This window comes from Grampus griseus (genome assembly GCF_964374135.1).
Source record: "Grampus griseus genome assembly, chromosome: X".
NCBI lineage: Eukaryota > Metazoa > Chordata > Mammalia > Artiodactyla > Delphinidae > Grampus > Grampus griseus.
This window is the reverse complement of record NC_138999.1, coordinates 119,018,518-119,037,391: the sequence shown is the minus strand read 5'-3', so window position 1 is coordinate 119,037,391 and position 18,874 is coordinate 119,018,518. Positions and strand designations below refer to the sequence as shown.

Sequence of the window (18,874 nt, the reverse complement as noted above, 5' to 3'; positions counted from 1 at the left end):
AATTTTTAAATGTTTATTCCCAGGAGTGAATAAAGGAATTTCTTCCTAGTATTTTATGGTCACCATCAGAGCCCAAATCCTGCTTTCACTATAGTAACTGGGTGGCTGGCTGTTTATTCATCTAAATAAATATATCTACTTATTTATTTATAACGAAAAGAAACAAGATGGCAAAAGTAAACCGTAGGAATGACATGGTGGATTGCATTATGCTGCAGACAACTGCTCAAGCCAACCTTACTTAAACATTTACAAAGCCAGTTTTGATTAGCTGTTTAATCCTGATTATCAGATAGACTCCAATCCACTAAACCAAGTCCAGAGGTGATTATTACTGAGATTTATAGCCATTGACACCACAAAATCTTACAATTTACCTGTTTGGAATTTGGGTGTGTGTGTGGATTATTTAAGAAGTAAATCAAGTGTTCACTATGTTGGAAACAAATAGACATTAGTAAAATCGAAACCCTTAACAAATCTTACTCCAGTTTTTTATATACCAGTTAACAGCTAGAGGTTATCTGTGTTCTTGCAAGAGTCACTATTTCTTAGGGTCAAGAAATGTAAATATAAATGTATAAGCAAACATTAAATATAAATGTATAATCAAACTTTCTTTTGGAGGATCACATTAAAATCAGAAGATTTACAATGAGGTTTACATGATGGATATTCTCACACAACAGTCTGAGCAATCTCTAGAGTGGTCTACAACTTTGCTTTTGCCGAGGGAGTTTCTTTCTTAAGCTTTAATTATTCCCAAAGCAAATCCATTCAAACATATCAAAAACGAATGGGACAGTATTTGGCAAGCATAAGCATGTTTTAACAGTGATTCCAAAGGTTTTTTAAAGAGTTTAGTTGTAATAATGATGAAAACTTAGAAAAGCGGAGAATTAATCAGTGTTCTCTTGCTAAGAACAGTTAGTTGGAAAAGATTGCCTTGGGCCTTAAATAGAGGGAATTATGGATAGAGGCAGTAGTTCCTGAAAGGTGGCTACAATATTGAAATGTCTTTTAGAGTATTTTATCTGTCAACTTGATTGAGCACTCCCTTGTTTAGAAACTCTAACTGATATGGTTTGCACTTAGTCTTAGACCCATCAAGGGTCTGACTATATTCAGACCCCCTCTACAGCTCCCTTCCCCCTACATTCATACACTCACACTTTTCCCTCAGAAATCCCCGACCTGTCCTGATATTACAAAGAAATTACTTTAAACATTTAACATTAAGAAACACATTCATGAAAAAGCAGAAACATTTATGGCGATTTTTCTAAACCTCTTAAAAGCAGAAGCTCTAGAGGGGTTCCTAATTGCATTCTGTCCCACATTGCCCCCGGTCACTAAAATCAAACAAGGGGCCACTGCTGCTGGGACACCAGCTGGAAGCCACATTTTATGAATGGGAAAACGGAGACGTGGAGAGGGGAAACTGACCCTCAGAGTTGGCTTTCTGGGAGAATAAGCCACTGAGTTTAGCACAGGAATGATGCTTATCGCTGGGCCTGGCTCATTGGAGGCTCTTTAAATATTTGTTTCAATAAAAAGAAGGGATGGTCCTTGGGTTTAGAGGATTTGACAAATACCGAAGCCCCAGTGCACATACTATTTAATTTGATTTGGAAACAACGGTAGAAGGTAGAGGCCAGTTGTTTCCAGATCTAAACCTATGACCCTCTCTTTGTCCAGAGCCACTCGCTGCTCTGACCATCTTCTTGTCCCCTTTAGTCAGGGTGCTGCCTGCCTGTGTGCACACTTACCCCTCCCTCTGGATGCCCAGCCTCCCCAACATTGCAGGGCCGAGCCTGTGCCTTCTCATAGTTCTGTACATGTAATTTCACATGCTGGTTATTTCTGCCTCCGACCTAGTGCCTAACCCAGAGCCCTCCACTTGCTGATACTCCCCAGGTTCCAACCCTCAAGCTGAGTCAGTCCGGTTTAATCAAATGAGTGTGCCATAACCTTTGAGAAGCCATTTGAAGTTGGCTTTAGATCCTTTTTTGCAAGTATTTCGAATGAACTATATTGAAGTCCTGAGTGAAGTCACAAAGAACTGTTCTGTCATAATGTGCTAAGTAAATAGTATCTGGTCAATGTGGCATAGTTCATTTAAGGAAATACTCATGATCATTTGGATTTTGCAAGTGTGCCTCCTTTCTCTTTTTCAGTTTTACGAAGGTTGTATCTTTCTGTTTTTATTCTAGTTAAGAAAATGTGTTGATTTCATTTGTGCCACTGCGTTTCAAGTGTAATAACCCTACAGATGTATTTCAATTATTTGTATTAGGATTATAGTTTTTTACACAGATATTTTTTTTAATCTGTGTTGGAAGCAACTAGTTAGTGGCAGCAAAGGAATTTGCTATTTCACTGTGCTATATGAAAGCAACTAACAGTTTTTGAGTATTTACTGTATGAAGGCACTGCCTCACAACTGCCTTGTAAGTCATCATCAGCGTCATCCTTATTTATACAGATAGGGAAACTGAGACTTAATGTAGTTAAGGAAATTGGCCAAGGTCACTTAGGTGTAGTAAGTGGCAGAACCAGGATTTGAACCCAGACATCTGGCTCCAGAACCAACGCACTCAGCCAGTATTCTCCTCTTCCTCACCATCTCTTGTATGACCACTTTGAAACAACCTGGTAATTGCCAGGGTCTCTGAAAGAAGGCCATTAGAATGGCAAATGTCAGAGTGCCTCTGATTTTTGAGCATCAAAAATATACCCATTAGAAGATATTTATAATACAGTTAAACTTTGAGACACTAGCCTTGATCAAACTTTATTCTCATCTCAGGTCATCACTTAATGATCCCTGGTAATCTCAAATGGCTGTAAATGATACTCTGATTTTGGAGCCATGCTGGTTTAATCAGATGAGTGTGCCATAGCTGTTTGTCCATAATCCTTCCATCACTCCATCCATCCATCCATCCATCCTTCCATCTATCCAGCTATAGAATTCTTCATCTGCTTATAACGTACACTGAGGTGTTGCTTATCTTTATTGAGGAAGCAAGTCCCAAATGTATACTAAGTGAATGAGACACGGAGCTCCAAGAATCACTGGCTAATCGCCTTGAGGGGAAAGTCAATTTGTAAAGGTTTGTCAGTTTTATGTATCTACAGCCCTTCATATGTTACAGGGTCTCAGATTAGGTTGCTGAATGTGGCATAGTTGAACCTTCAGTTTACTTTTTAGGGAGATTGATGCAGATAATTCCAGTCCAGGAGAGCAGCAGTTGGGGATAAACTGGGATACTTAGAGAGAAAATGAGGAGGGATACCAGCTTGCTGAGAGCAGAGCCTTCTTGCGGGGGAGACTAGTAATAGAAAATGCAGTTAGAATGTGTAGACAAGGTCAGGCTGCGTTAGAGAAGCCCTGAAACCAAGCACAGTGTATAACTGAAAATAAAATTCTCTTTTGTCGTTGTATCCAAATTCTAGCTGTGGAGCATGGCATATGTGACATACACAGTAGGTTTTTTTAATGATTTGGATCATATTCTGGATTAGAAGAGGCCAAAATTACCCAAGGCTTGGACATGTGTTAATCTGGAGCTCTTCCTAGACTAACTAACTCTACCTGGCCCTAGTCAGCCTCTGCATTTCAGCAACTGCTATTCTTCCTTCCTCCTTCTGTTTATTTAGCAGTGTGCTGCAAATGTGTTTCTGTGCTTCCTTCACTTATGTCCTACTTCTTTCTGTCAATCCATGAGATTGTATCTCAGGAACTGAGGTGCAGCCCTAGCTCAGAGGTCAGTGAGAGGTGGAGTACAGGAAAAAGGAGCTAAGTGATTGAGCTTTACTCCAGTCTGCCCCTGCTTGCCAACTGATGGTCTCCCACAATGGCAAAAGGTGAAAGAGTGAAAGAAGGCGGGGAGAGTTGTTGGGTGGCAGGGTGGCAAGGGCAAGATTGGTAACCTTGGAGGGCAGGTAGAGGGTATGGAGCTTAAAACCTGCTCATGCACCCTGGACAAGGCAAGATATGTGGGGGCCTGGTGAGCCATGGGCTCCTCTTCTTTGAGTTATGACCTGAGATTTCCCAGTCCCAGGAACATAGTTAGCTAGGGGAACTAGGAGGAAAGAAGGATATTCCCTAGGGAAATCAGCACTTTAAAAAAAAAAAATCGTCTTACTAGGTTTCATTATTTGTCAGCTCCATTGCAAAATGGTCTGTGTATAAAATATTTTTAAACCTCATTAAAAGATTTTTTGCCTTTTCTACTATCAGGGAAGCTAAAAATTTTGGTAAGCGGCAGTTTTTGTGATTGAAATATGCCACTTGTTATGTATTTGAGTTGTTTTTCTACAGAAGCTTTACTGTAGTCTCAGCGTAGGAATAACAAAAACTGAAGGGAGAAAATTCTCTTGCATGTTTTTTGAATATTGATGAAAGGAGAGATTTTCCTTACAGCTGTGCTGCTCTTGAACGTTGAGTTTAATTCTTGTAATTTGGAGTTGCATTTGAACAAATCACTTTCTTCCCCAGCCCATTGTACCGGCAGCCATTTCAACCTACAGCCCTCCTTCCCTAACACACCCCACCCTTTGGGAGGGTCTCTCGGAGCAGGAGGTGTTGCTGTGACCAACTTGATCTTAGTAGGGATTAGACTTAAGTCATGAACTGGCATTTCAAATTTATAAACATTTAGTGGTGTGGGTGAAAACTACCAGGGAAGAAAAAATGAGTCTCATTTTCCACTTGGAGTGGGGTATCTCAATTTTGTGTTGATTTCCCCATAGTGCTCTTTAAGACTGGAAGCTATGATCCAAGAAATAGTGATGCTGATTACATGCTATTGTTTTACTCATTTGTTAGTAAACACTTTGTGCAAGTGTCGTTACTGTTATATCAAATGTGTGTACAAATAAATAGTATCTGTTAATCATTGAGATGTTATTTTTAAAATGCCATTTATTTTCACTTCCAGAAAGCACAGGGGTAATGTTATATTGTTTAAATGTCCTTTGACAGCTTTAGCAGAGCCTGTTTTTTTTGGCCGCACTGTACGGCTTGCGGGATCTTAGTTCCCCGACCAGGGATTGAACCCGGGCCCACAGCAGTGACAGCACTAAGTTCTAACCACTGGACAGCCAGGGAATTCCCTAGCAGAGTCTTTTTTGTGTGGAACTTTCTACAGGTCGGTGATATTCCTCTGCTCTGCTTGCAGAGAAATCAGCGCTGTACAAAATGCGTTGCCCCACTTTATGATTATTAAATGAGATAGACTTGAGAAGAGAACAGCGCGTGCCTGGCTGATTTGAGTTGTGTTTGCCGTGTTCCTAGCCTCTTTCCATAGTGCACACTAGCTGGGTGATGGGCCTTCCTGAAAACCTTTTCAACTTGTCCTTGTATGCTATAGCAGGTTATATTCATGGAAGTCAAAGTAATATAAATCCCACCTGATTTCTTCACAGAAACAATATTACGTTGAGGATTATATTTCTGGACTGATGCCTGAGGTTTTTTTATTTAATAGAAATGACCATAACCACCATTTTTACTCAACTGTTTAATCAACGGGAAATGATTAATCTGAATACTGCTCAAGATAAAATGGTCTGAAGTGTATATAAATCAATTAACAAGGCTTCACAATAACCAGTCGCATTAAATTATGTTTAATGAGTTAGTGTCAGTAGACTATACAAGGTTCTTATTGTCATAATAACTGCCTTGTTTTTGCTGCAACTAATCAGAAGTTTAAAAAATTCACTTTATGCAAAGTCAGGGAACTCATAAAGGATTTCTTTGGTTAAATGTTGACAGGAATGTTTGAGGAGAATTTTCGGGAGACTTGGAGTTAATGGCTTTTCAAAAAGTTGAATTGCGATTTCTTGTTTTGCTTTGCTCATTGTAAATTCCCTGTAGCAGACACAGATTTCGGATAACGGGTTATTGGTCTCTCTTGATTTGAGTTGCCATCGGGAAGCCTTTAGTGAGGAAGTGACAGTTGAGAGATCTGAAGGGTGGTTACCAGAAGGTAAAGAGAAGAGGGAAGAGTATTCCAGTGGAGGGAAGCAATGGAGTAGAAGCCCAGGGGCAGGAAGGCACCTGGAGCTCACCTGGGATGGAAAGAGGACCAATGGGCTGTAACAGAGTAAGCAAGGAGGAGAGTCTTCAGGAGAGGTTGGAGAAGTGGGAGGAGAAGACCTGACTGTGCAAGACCTTGCAGGTCAGAGGAAGGATTTTAGTTTTCAGTTTTAATGTCAGGGGGAAACTTATTAAAGCAGGGACTAGAGGAGCAATATCGTCAGGCTTGTGCTGTATGTGGTTGTTGTGTGGTCATGGCTGGGTCAGCTCTCAATACTACACAGCCCTCATTCTTGGCACTTAGCTGATTTGTGTAAGTACTTGATTAATATCTTGTCTCCCTCACTACACTGCACGCTCCATGAAGGCAAGGACTGTTTCTATTTATTCATCACTCTATCTCCAGTGTCTTGCACATAGTAGGGACTTAATAAATATCATACTAAGCCTTGTGACCTGCTACAAAGCAAGCGTGTTAACTTTTGTTTTTGAGGTGGAGTTTGCGTAACAGAATTAACCATGTTAAAGTGAATGATTCAGTGGCATTTAGTGCATCACATGGTGTGAAACCATCAACTCTGTCGTGGTCCATAACATTTTCATCACTCCAAAAGGAAGCTCCATACCTGTTAAGTAGCTACTCCCCATCTCTACCCTCTCCCCAGCTCCTGGCAACCACCAATCTCCTTTTTATTTTAATAGATTTACCTATTCTGAATATTTCATATAAATGAAATCCTACAATATGTGACCTTTTGTGTCTAGCTTCTCATTTAACGTAATGTTTTGAGGTTCACCTATGTTGTAGCATATATCAGTACTTCATTCCTTTTTATGGCTGAGTAATATTCTGCAGTATTCCATTTTGTTTACCCATTTATCAGTTGTTGGACATTTGGGTTGTTCCCTCATTTTGGCTATGTAAATAATGCTGCTATGAACATTAATGCACAAGTTTTTGTTTCAACACAGGTTTCCAGTTCTTTTGGGTGTATAAGTAGGAATAAAATTGCTGGCTCATATAGTAATTATTTGCTTAGTTTTCTAGTAAACCACCAAAATGTTTTCCGCCAAGGCTGAGCTATTTTGCATTCCTACCAGTACGAGAATTTCATTTTCTTTCCATCCTCATCAATACTTTTTATTTTCCATATCTGTTTTAAAGCCTAGCCATCTGAGAAGGAGTTCATCTTTAAAATGCATGAATGAACCACCCCTTATTTGCAGTGAACATCTCGTTCTTTGATACCTCATCACATTGATGCTCAACATTATGAAAAATTGTAGTGAAGCTCAAAGGCACACTGGACTGAATTGGATTCTAAATCCACAAAATCTGTGTCCAACATCATTCTGGTACATTGCCTTCTAAGAAAGGCTTGCAAGTATTAGGAGAATCCCACCTTTTCCTCTTGCCATCATTCTTTAGGATCGAAGATGAGGTCTAAAGGACTAATCTGACATTTAAAGAAATTTCTTCCTTCTAGAATATATGTGTTGCTTAAAAGTTCTTCTTTGGAGGTATCTTTTGAGAGTTGTATTGAGAATGATGAGGAAGCCACATGCAGTCTTGTGGCAGAATGTTCTCATCACAACTAATTTTCTTTCAGTTTGACACATTTGTACTTTTCTCCTTTGCCTTTTCGTTTTCCTTTTTTCTTCTTTAAAGTTTAGCACCTCCTCCCAGGGAGTAGATGTACCTGCTTGCTTTTGGCCTTGGGCAGAGACTATAGCAAATGGCTCAGAACCAAACAGGGATGTAAGCAGAATATCTTGGAATACTCAGATTATTCCCACCCATCCATAGTCATCAGTCCACCATAGTTGGCCCTCATTAATAATGCTTAAAAATGTAAGTGCACTTTAATTTCCAGCCTTTGAGCGCCATCTCCATTCTTTCAGTTTCTGCCATTTTTCTACCCTTAACTAATGCTGTGATTATTTTCTGATTGTCAACATTTAGAAAGTTTTATATCATATCTGAGTTCACAAAGTAGAGTAAAAATGGACTCAGAAACACATTAACACATTTGCATACATACATGCCTTTAATAATAACATGAAGTAGAGTGAAATGCATTGCAATCAGGAGAATTGAGTCTTTGCAAACATTTAATTATCCAGTACTGGTCATGACTAATCAGCTTGTGTTCCACTGACTCAGTTGCTTAATGCTACAACTGCTATGCTGTTTCATGATTTAGCTGAAAGCATTTTTCCTGTTCAGAGCTTGCCAGGTAATTTTAATGTTGGCTGTAAATTCTTATAATTGTTCTAGATACCCCCTATGTGTGTTTTGGAAATATCCCATTGCTATTTTCAATCATATACTTGAATAGAATCTCAAACTCTTGTTTGTCCTATTTGGTAAAAAACAAAACAAAAAAATTGTTTGGTTTTGGGGTGGTATGACCTTAGTGTGAGTAGTGTTTGTTTTTGAGAAGTGATACATTTTGAATGTGTCTGCTTTAATAAAAATTCTTTCAAGTGGTTTTAAATCACTGCATGTGTTTCATTTTATATCAAAACCCTTTTGTACAACTAAAATTTGTAATTCTAAGTGGTTCATTATTTTTTTTAATTACACTTGTGGCAGTTAATCCTAACCTGTTTTAACTTGAAGTTGTTTGTACCTTGGGTGCCGGGACATAAATTTCATTCTATTTTAATAGAGGAATAAACTGTTTCCCTTGGGTGACAGGCACATTTGAGAAGGCATTCATTTTTTCCACATCTAAACGTTACCATTAAATAAATTGACACTGTGGTGCTTTAAATGGGCATCCTTAAAGCCCCAAAGAGCCAATGTACCTTCTGGTGTACCAAAATTAGCACCCTGAAGCCTTTCCCTGGTCTTTGTAATTTTTCATAATGTTTCTTTTATTTCTCCCTTCTTGTCTACTTTGAAGCCTATAAATAAATTTCATCCTGAATATATTATCTTCTCATGTGTATTGATTTATAAATTATTCTTTATCCTCAAACAGGTAATCTCTCCCTGACCCTTGAACAGTTGTTTGGTTTTTTGGGGTTTTTTTGTTGTTTGTTTGGTTTGGTTTGTTTGTTTTGGGTTTTGGGGGGGAGGGTTCTTTTTTTGTTTGTTTTTTGTTTTTTGGTCCAGGCTGAAACAGGTGGCGAATGATACAGCAACGCAAACCACATTTCAAATTTTATTGCTAGAAGAAGATCTGGCCCCCAATTCCCCTGCAGCCTCTCAGATCAGATAATTTAGTCAAGCTCTCCTCAAGTTACCTATGAAGAGACCAATTCTGGGACTTCCCCCAACACACACACACACACACACACACACACACACACACACACACACACACACACACACACACACACACACACACACACACACACACACACACACACACACACACACACACACACACACACACACACACACACACACACACACACACACGATCTGTAGTAGAAGGCAATTAGAACAAAGATCTCCTAGTTTCTTGCTTCTCATAATTAAGCCTTAGAAGCAAAAGCACACACCTGGGATCATGGCCAAACACTTAATTTTCCTTATCTATTTTTGCCATACAGGGAGAGAAATTGTCACAAGTTTAACAATTATCTCACCTTATACCCTTAAATGCTTTGCCACTATAGCTGATTGTGGTGAGGTAAGAAGTATATCAGAGTAGCATTGCCCAACCATGTTTTACAGAATCTGATGTCACTGGATCTTCCTTGGGTTGAAAAAGAGTTCTATGGGAGATGCTGACTTACACAAAGATAAAGAGGTTTCTTTACTACAAGACTTCTTAGAGCATTTGTTTTATGAATATTTGTTGTGAACAGCCAGCAGGAGGGGTAAGGAACAGCCTTCCCCACTTCTCTAAGGAACCTCATTGTTAACTTGTTCCATGTAGTGCAGTGTTTGAAACAGTGAATGGAGTATTCTGATATTCTTTTTAGTCCATCTTTTTACATGGGATCTTAGTTCTCCCACCGGGGATGGAGCCCATGCCCCCTGCAGTGGAAGTGCAGAGTCTTAACCACTGGACCACCAATGAAGTGCTTGTTAGTCCATCTTTGTGTGGCATTCCTAGTTGGCAGTACTCAAAGGCCAAATATTAAAATTTTGCGAACCAAATCAATTTTATTTACATACAAGCCATTATTTAATATCTATTTCATGTGCTCTTCTTTCTGTGCTCAGTGTTCTGAAGGTTATACATTATACTTCAAACATATCGCTAATTTTTAATGTTTCTTTTAAGCATGTTTTAGGGATAATTACAAACAGATTACCTGTTAAGTTTATAGCAGCACCCAGTGTTTATAGTGTACACCAGCTTCCAATCCAAAGCCTTGGGGGGAAAGAAGTGTGATTTAGAAACAATGTAAATAATTCCAGTACAGTTCCCAAATGACCATGTGCTCTGCCACAAAGGGAGAAATGAATTCCTAATTTTACTCACATGGTGTCAGATCATCAGTTCCAAAGGACTAATGGCATATGTTATGGACAACAGCCTTCAGGGGACTCTTTGAGTGGCCCTCACTTGCTTCCAGACACACCACCCGTCAGCCTTCCTGGCCAACCCTGGTCCTCTTCGTGAACGGTGTTTTCAACACCAAGTGCTCTCTGTCAATGGACCATACTCAACCTGCCCCCTTGGATAAGAGGAGCATCAGAATGGGTATGCCTCTTCTGTAGAGCCAGAAACTTTCTTGCTTTAAATAAAATATGTACACTTGAATTATGTGAGGCCATTGCCTGGTTCTGTGCTAGCCTAGTTCCTGGAGTTTTAATATTCATGTAGTTGGCTACTGTCAGCAAGCCACCTGAATGAATAGTCTTTCAAGTCCTTTAAAGTGATCTCTGGGTGTTTTGTTAATCCTACTATAAGCAGTCTTTTAAGTTACTTGACTTTTTTTTTTTTTTTTTTTTAACTGTTAAGGAAATTGCGGTTCCCCGGGTCTCACATTGAAGAAAATATAGGTATCAATAGTATTTCCCAGGGTCATGTCTTTATTGCTTCTCCTGTTCCCTCCAAGCCTTGCCCTAAAAGCCTTCACCTATAGGGAGGATGCCTTTTTCAAGGCCAGACTTTTCTTTAGGACATAGTAATTTGAGCCAAGAAGTTGGCCACGTTGTGGTTGAATGGAAGGGTAGAAATGTTTCACTGAAGAAGTGGCTACCTTTTGTGAGGCCCCTCCCCCTTGTTTTCTTTGCTTATTCAACTCAGCCATGTTTCACAATGGAAACTTGTTTTTTACCTACCTCTTTTGTTGGGGATATTTTTAAAAAAACAGGTATAGCCTGGACGTGCTATTTAAACTAATCATAACTTGGACATTTTTTTCTAGCTAGTTTGCTTTCTGTGTGATGTTTAACAATTCCGGGGGAAAAAAATTGGATTCATTGGCTTCAGTGGACATGCTCCAGCATATATTTGAACTGCTAGACCTTTCTAGGAAACTTACTGTCACTTTTGTAATAACGGTGCTATCACTAAAATGGGAGATAAAACTCTGTTCAGGACATCAGACACCTCTTTTACAATATATTTTTTGTTCTAGCCAGAGTTTATCTCTTCTTATACTGTAATAAAAATTCTCTGATGACCTATAAAGATTTTTGGCTGAGAATTCGTCTCTTATATTGAAAAAGACATTTTTCACCCTAATAGCCAGTGGTTCTTTCCCTTGCCATTGTTAGGTATTACTGTTTGCTGGTGAGATAAAATTTTCACTTACCTATGAGATCTCTAAAAAGTAGGAAAATCTTCCAGCCCTAAGGGATTTTGCCACAAAAACCATCTGCTTAGGTCTTATATATATTTCGGTACACATTTTCGAAGCTTCAATGTATGTTATGACCGATACTCTCTTACGGGGCAGGGGAGAGGGGGTTAGTGTATCACAGTGAACATCTAGATTATACCTCTTCCTGTTAATACTGTTTACCTGCTTAGAAGTAAAAGTTCAATTGAACTTTCCATAAAAGTTTGATTTTTAGCCTCACATCTTACATTGGTCCATTTATTATAGGCATGGGTCAGAAAAGAATTTACAAGATGAGGAGGAAATGCTGTGTGGTGTAAGATACTAATGTTTTAAAATGATGATACTTCAAAATCAAAAGTTACAGAGGCAAATCAGGTCTTTGGAGAAGAATAACAAAAAAGATGTCAAATGGCTTAATAATAGAGGCCAGGCCACCAGAGTGCTACTTCAAAGTCTTAAAGGAGCAGACCAAGTCTTCTAGCACTTCCCTTGGACGTACACAAACTTGCCAGCCCCAACTGGCTGTCTTCCCAAGTTCTGGGAAACTTTACAAGAATCACAGGGGTTGGTACAAGTAGCGTGAGAATCTGCAGCGTTTTCTCTGTGATTTCGCTGCCATTGTGTGAGCAAATTTTCGTGTGTCAGTATGGAGAGGGTCCCATCTTTCCCTCCTGCCTCTGAGGTTTGTGATCTGTATTTTATTCTGTTCTTTTTTTCAGCCAGGTTGGGCTTTGAGGTCCTGGGGCCTTCTTTATACTTGCTTTCTATTTGCATGTGTATTTTTATCCATTTCCTGAGGGCTGTGGTGAATGCGTGGCTGGCATGTCAGTCAGCCTCACTGTTGCTCCTATCCTTAGTAGTTATGTATCTCCCTATTTAGATTTTTTAAGTCTGGTAAGTGTTGGGAATGCAAGGTGATGTGTAGATATGGGTAGTGAAAGTGAAAAGTAACTTCTGAGGCCTTGTAGACGTGTTCAGTTCATCTCCAGTTAAGTTTGCCTTAGGAGAGAGACTTTTACCAAGTAAAGTGGAGTTCCTGAGCCCCAGTCTGAATTTTGAGAGTCTGAGATTACTTTCTATAAATGGAAGAATCTCTGAATCATTTAAAAAAATGATTCCTGTTAGACTCTTGAATCACTAAATGCTTACAGCATTTTTGATCTGTCTACCCTCTATTAGCCATCCTGTGAGAAAGCTGCATTTCTTCTTTAGAGCCACATTTCTGTAGCCCTGAGGTCCTTGGGGGTGATGGCATGGTGGGGAGGGGGGGGTCACCGTGGGAACACTTAGAATTGATTGTTCCTGGTGAAATTAAACTGCTCAGCGGATCACATTTAGATAATGATAGCCTCACTCTGAGCTTCCAAACATGGCATCGTTCTTATCCAAGTCCTCATGGTCACTGCTTTTTCCTCAGCATTGTGCTTGCTGATTTAGGTGTTTTTTGTGGTGCTTAATATCCATGTCCTATAGGAGTTTCTATTCAATTAAATGTGCTGCCATCGGGTAATGCCTGCCTAGAGACTATCTTCGTGTCTAGGGATGTACTTTGGATATTCAGTTGTGTTTTGATCAGGTGTTTGAGAGTTTCGGTTAATATAACCGTAATTAAGCTTTAAAGGCAAGAAGACAAAATGCCCTGGCTCGGTCTTGCTTCACTACCTCTAGTAAAGAAGAGACAGCTTAATCACTAAAGAAGATGCAGGAAAAGCAAAGTCAGAAAAGTACAGTTTTTAAGGCTCGTTTTAGAGTTATGACTGTAAATTACACATGAAGATTATTCTTCTTGGCTTGTTATAATGGGATAGGCTTAGAAACCTCAGCAATTTGACCACTGAATACATTATGGCAATTTTAACCAGGAAGCTTAATACACCGGAAATGTTGCCTGGCACTGTAGTGCTCTCCTCTCTGCACCCCGCCTTCCAACCTTAGTACAGAAATGCTGAAATTTTGATGAAATGCTCTTTCTTTCAATTTTGAGTTCTTTTGGCCTTTTAAAGACTGATTATAATGTTCAAAAATACTAGTGCTTCAGAGGAGAAAATAGCTTTGGGGCTGGGATGTGGAGAACAGTTTTAAATCATTGCCAAGTGTTCAGATTATTAATAAGGATTTTTTGTTCATTTTTGAGCAAATATAGTCCCTCAGTATCTGCAGGGGATTGATTTCAGGACGCTCTGCAGATGTTTGAGTCCTATAAAATGGCATAGCATTTGCATATAACCTATGCACATCCTCCATATACTTCTCTAAATTACTTATAATACCTAGTATACATCTATTAGGTATACATCTAGAGATGTATACCTAATATACATCTCTAAATTACTTATAATACCTAGTATAATGTAAATGCTATGTAAGTAGTTTTTAGGTGCACGACAAATTCAAGTTTTGCTTTTTGGAATTTCTGGATCTCCCCCCACCCCCAAAATATTTTTGATCTGAAGTTGCTTGAATCCACAGATGTGGAAGAGCTCTCCACCGATAAGGGAGAGCTGTCCTCTTACTTCCTTAGTAACTCACAAAGAGCAGTCTGATGATTAATAAAAGTAATGTAGTGATCATTGGAGATGACATTGATGATTATTTGCTGATAACCCGAGTAGCTTTGCATGTTTTCAGGGCCTGTAATTTTCATTATCATTGATCTGAATAATTGATGGGTATTAGCCACATGCAAAATGAATATTGAAGGAGAATCTCATTTTGTGAGCAGCTTAAAATGGTCAGAGGGGTTGCTATTTGATGGTTATTTGTATATTTGTATATTTGTATATATCCTTTGAAAAGCCAATTATTTAAACTATTTTAATTAAAAAGTGTAGGATTGTGGCTGGTGTACTAAAAACTTGTAGGATGTTAGTTAAGGTCAATCATTAATTCAAAGAGAGAGGTTCTGTAGCAGTCATTCTCAGCCCTGGCTACAAATCAGAATTGTCACCTGGGGAGCTTTGAGAAAAATTAAATTAAATATTAAATAAAAGACCCAGCCATTGGTATTATGTTTAAAGACAACGTGTGACCAGACTTAAGAACCACTGATCTATGACTAAGTGATAAATTTAAGTCTGCCAACACCTGGAATGGATGGAGAGGTGAGCTCTGTTTCAGAACCTGTGCCAGCTTTCATAATGACAGTCTTGTATTAAGATCTTAATCTTCCCTCAGTTCTTTTTGAGTCACTGGTCTAGAGGCAATCAAGAAATGAATTATAATTCCAGCAGCTTTCTTTGTTTATGACTAGCGAAAGCATAGGATTTTAAGATGGTACTAGTTGACCATTCTGTTTAATTCTTATGATGCATAGAAGCTTTTACTTTCTATTAAAATGTTTTTATGTGTCATACATTTTCCTTATAATACTGTAAAATCCTTATTTTCCTGACTACCGTACCACTTATGAAATGTGATGCTGGGCAAGCTGCAAAAACTCTCTGTGCTTCCACTTTGGCTGGTGTTTATTTTTTTCTTTGCTGTTATCTGGGGCATGGGTATAGTAAGAGTATCTACCTCATAGGGTAGCTGTAAGGATGTCTTGAGATACTGTGTATTAACCACTTAGAACACAAAATCAGTTCTCAGTAAATGTTAGCTGACATTATCGATGATTTTATTTCCCATTGGACCTAGCAAACTATCCATAAATGGTTCCTAAATAACTTAATGAGTTATCAAATCTATGCTGTGACTCTTGTGTAAATAAACTACTTCTTAGAAAGTTTCTCGAAAAATATATTGCCTCAGATTAGCAGATGCAAACTATTATATACAGAATGGATAAACAACAAGGTCCTACTGTATAGTACAGGCAACTATATTCAATATCCTCTGATAAGCCATAATGGAAAAGAATATGAGAAAGAATGTATATATGTGCATAACTGAATCACTTTGCTGTACAGCAGAAATTAACACAACATTGTAAATCAACTATACTTCAGTAAAGTAAATTAAGAAAAAAAAGATGGTACTAGTTGAATAACAGTACCATTTTACTCTGGTTTTTATTGAGAGACTATGTTTTGGTATAAATTACTTTTTAAAAAAACAATATTCAGTTTATAGTATGGAGGTATAATTCAAGAGTACAAAAGGGTGATTTTTATCATGAAGAAGACAATTAAATTGATTTCTCTGTTAATTCATATTGCTATAAATACACTTTTATTTTTCCACCCTTTTAATTGTAGTGTATGCTGTATCATTAAAATAGAATTGTTGCTAGCACATTTCAGTTTTAATAAATGCTGTTCCTAAGAACATTTGCATGGGAAGCACTTCAACACAGGATGGACTCCTAATGAATTAAAATTCATTATGCGGTGGCAGGAATCATACACTCCCACTCCAGACTACACTGTGTGCCATCCAAGTGGGAATTTTGTTTTTTTTAATAATTCGAACTTGGAGTTCCTCTCCCTTGGCTAAGGCACCTACATTATTCAAAATCACAGGAACTAAAACCACTGTTCTAACACTCTGCATTGGCAGCAAGTGTAAAATTACAGTGAATTTACACATGTGTTCAGCTTTGCCATTTTTATGTGAACCAAACAACGTTATATGGTTGCAGCAAATTCTTCCAGAAATTGCGGGCTCATCAGATTTTTAGACCAAAACAGGCATTGAAAAGTCATCTATTTCACCCCACCCCACCCCCAGTCCTCAGGCAGCTCCAAACCCAAACCCACCTGAGCTGAGGAGACTTTGCCCTTTTTTGAAAAATCCTCAGGAGTGGACATTTTACAAGTTCTCTTGGGTTCCTATTTCCACATCTAACAATGATCACTGCTGAGATCTCCCATCCCCCTCTCTCCGCTCCCCAAACCTGCACAGCAATTTCAATCCATTTTCTCCAGTTTAATGGAGATAGAGGTCACTTAAGCCTTACTTGAAAGATATCAGAGGTAATATGTGGGGGAAAGTCTTAGTAAAACTGTAAATGCTATGCAAATGCACAGAATTCATAAAAATATCATGTGCCTGAAAAATTGCTTTATGCTTGTTCCTTCCTTTTGTTCTTTGGAATGTTGTTATCTGCCACAGAAGAAAGTTGAAGACAATTCAGAATTGGGGAAGTGCTAGTTCAGTTGGGTTTTAAGTGGCCACTGTTAACTGAGGAGAACTATATTGGCAGTGCAGGAAACATCCTGCTTCGCTGATCTTCTACCTCTTTTCCTCTTCCGTGTTTTCATTTGTTGAATGATCTGAGAACTGGCATGAAAGGTAGCTCTTCCTTATTTACTCCATAGCCACTTCTTGCTTGTGTGGAAAACTAAACAACCATGTGAATATTAAATTAAAGGATTTAAATTGTAGTGTGTATATGGACTTGACAATTTCTGTACTTCAGATTGGTACATAATAGGTTCAGGTCTGTTGTAGAGAGACTACATTGGTACCGTAACTTGCAACAGAAAACTAGGGTAGGGGAAGCAAAATAAAGTATACTTTTAAGCAGGTGTATTCACTTTCAGTTTACTTTTTGCAAAAAGGATATTATGGAAAATTTAGTGCTCTTATTAGTAAGCTGCGTCAGACCATGTATATTACAGTTGCAAACAAAGTCAGTCCCTGAATCAAAATGTATATAGTTACCATTCTGGTAAAGGTATTGTTTACTGGTTTCCAGGAACTGTTTGAAAATTTACCTGTTAATCACTGACCCTTAGCACGCGAAGGACCTGGTACAATCAGCTGTTCTAATGCCCTGTCTTGGGGCAGGCAGGTAAATAGCTAAGTTGTCCAGCATTGATAACTTACTTTTTCCAGGTTGCCATAGATTGAATGCTCCCTTAGTGCATGCCAGGGTGGATTTCCAGAAGTTATCCTTTATATACAGGCTAAATCTCTCCTACTTCAATTTATCTCAGTTAATTTTCTATTGATTCCCTATGGATTTTGGAGGCAATACCCCACTAAATAATTATTTAATAAGCTTAAAATGAAAATGGTGAGGCAAGAGGTCTTATCTGTATTTTAGGGTAATTCTTGTTCTTTTAATCTGAAAAATTATTTTCCCTATATCTATGTGAGGTACAAAAATTCAGACTGGAATACATCCAAGCATAGACATTTGGAGAACTTTGCAACCTCTAAGTAGTCTTGCTTAAAATGATTATTTTGGGAGTAGAGAGTTATGTCTTTGACCTTTAAATAGATAATTGAAGGGAAATCTTTGTGGCTACATACTTTAAAACATTTTAGGTTGGAAATTATAGTTATCTTTTTTAAAAAAAATAATGGAAATATGTAAGTGGATATTGGTTTTTATCATACTTTTTACTTAAAAAAATGGTTGTCTCAAACATAAAATAGTACCATCAAAAGAGACTATCCCAGATTTATGTAAGAAGGTATATTATCCTGATTTAAAATAAGGAAAGTGAAGCCTCAGTGAAATAAAAGGGTGAAGTAAAAATGGAGCTCAACCTTGCGACTTCTAGATTCAATGAACCTCTTTTTTAAAAATATAAAAGGGGCATTAGAGCTGTATTGTGAGCTTTTTTTTTTTTTTTTTGCGGTACGCAGGCCTCTCACTGCTGTGGCCTCTCCCGTTGCGGAGCGCAGGCTCAGCGGCCATGGCTCACGGGCCCAACCGCTGTACGGCATGCGGGATCCTCCCGAACCGGGGCACGAACCCGTGTCCCCTGCATCGGCAGGTGGACTCTCAACCACTGCGCCACCAGGGAAGCCCTGAAATGGGACTTTTTGACAGTAGGCTCTGAGAGATCACAAAAGAATGTCTTTCCTTGTAAAGCCAAACAATTACAACTTTTCTTTGTAGAAATAGTTGATCATTCCATTAAGAGAGGCAGCCATTCTATTCAATATATTCCTGTGTATTTATAAGCAATTATTTTGTGTTTAGAGCATTCTGCTGTCTAGTAAGGAAATTGACAAAGGTTGTCCTCAATAGTTGTTGTATAATAAAATAAATATTCCCAATCTGACCTTTCCTAAGTTAGTATGTTGCTGTGATAGTGATGGTTGAGACTGTGTGGATGAAAGAAAAATGATTGGCAGTAAAAATACTGTTTCTCTAGGATACTTACTTCAATT

At 38.5% G+C, this 18,874-nt stretch overlaps 1 protein-coding gene across 5 annotated transcripts in view; it reads left to right on the top strand.

Annotated features, from left to right (window-relative positions):
* The window catches only part of ATP11C (ATPase phospholipid transporting 11C (ATP11C blood group)), a 182,496-nt gene that overhangs the window by 69,402 nt on the left and 94,220 nt on the right, over positions 1 to 18,874 (top strand). The window lies entirely within an intron of this gene.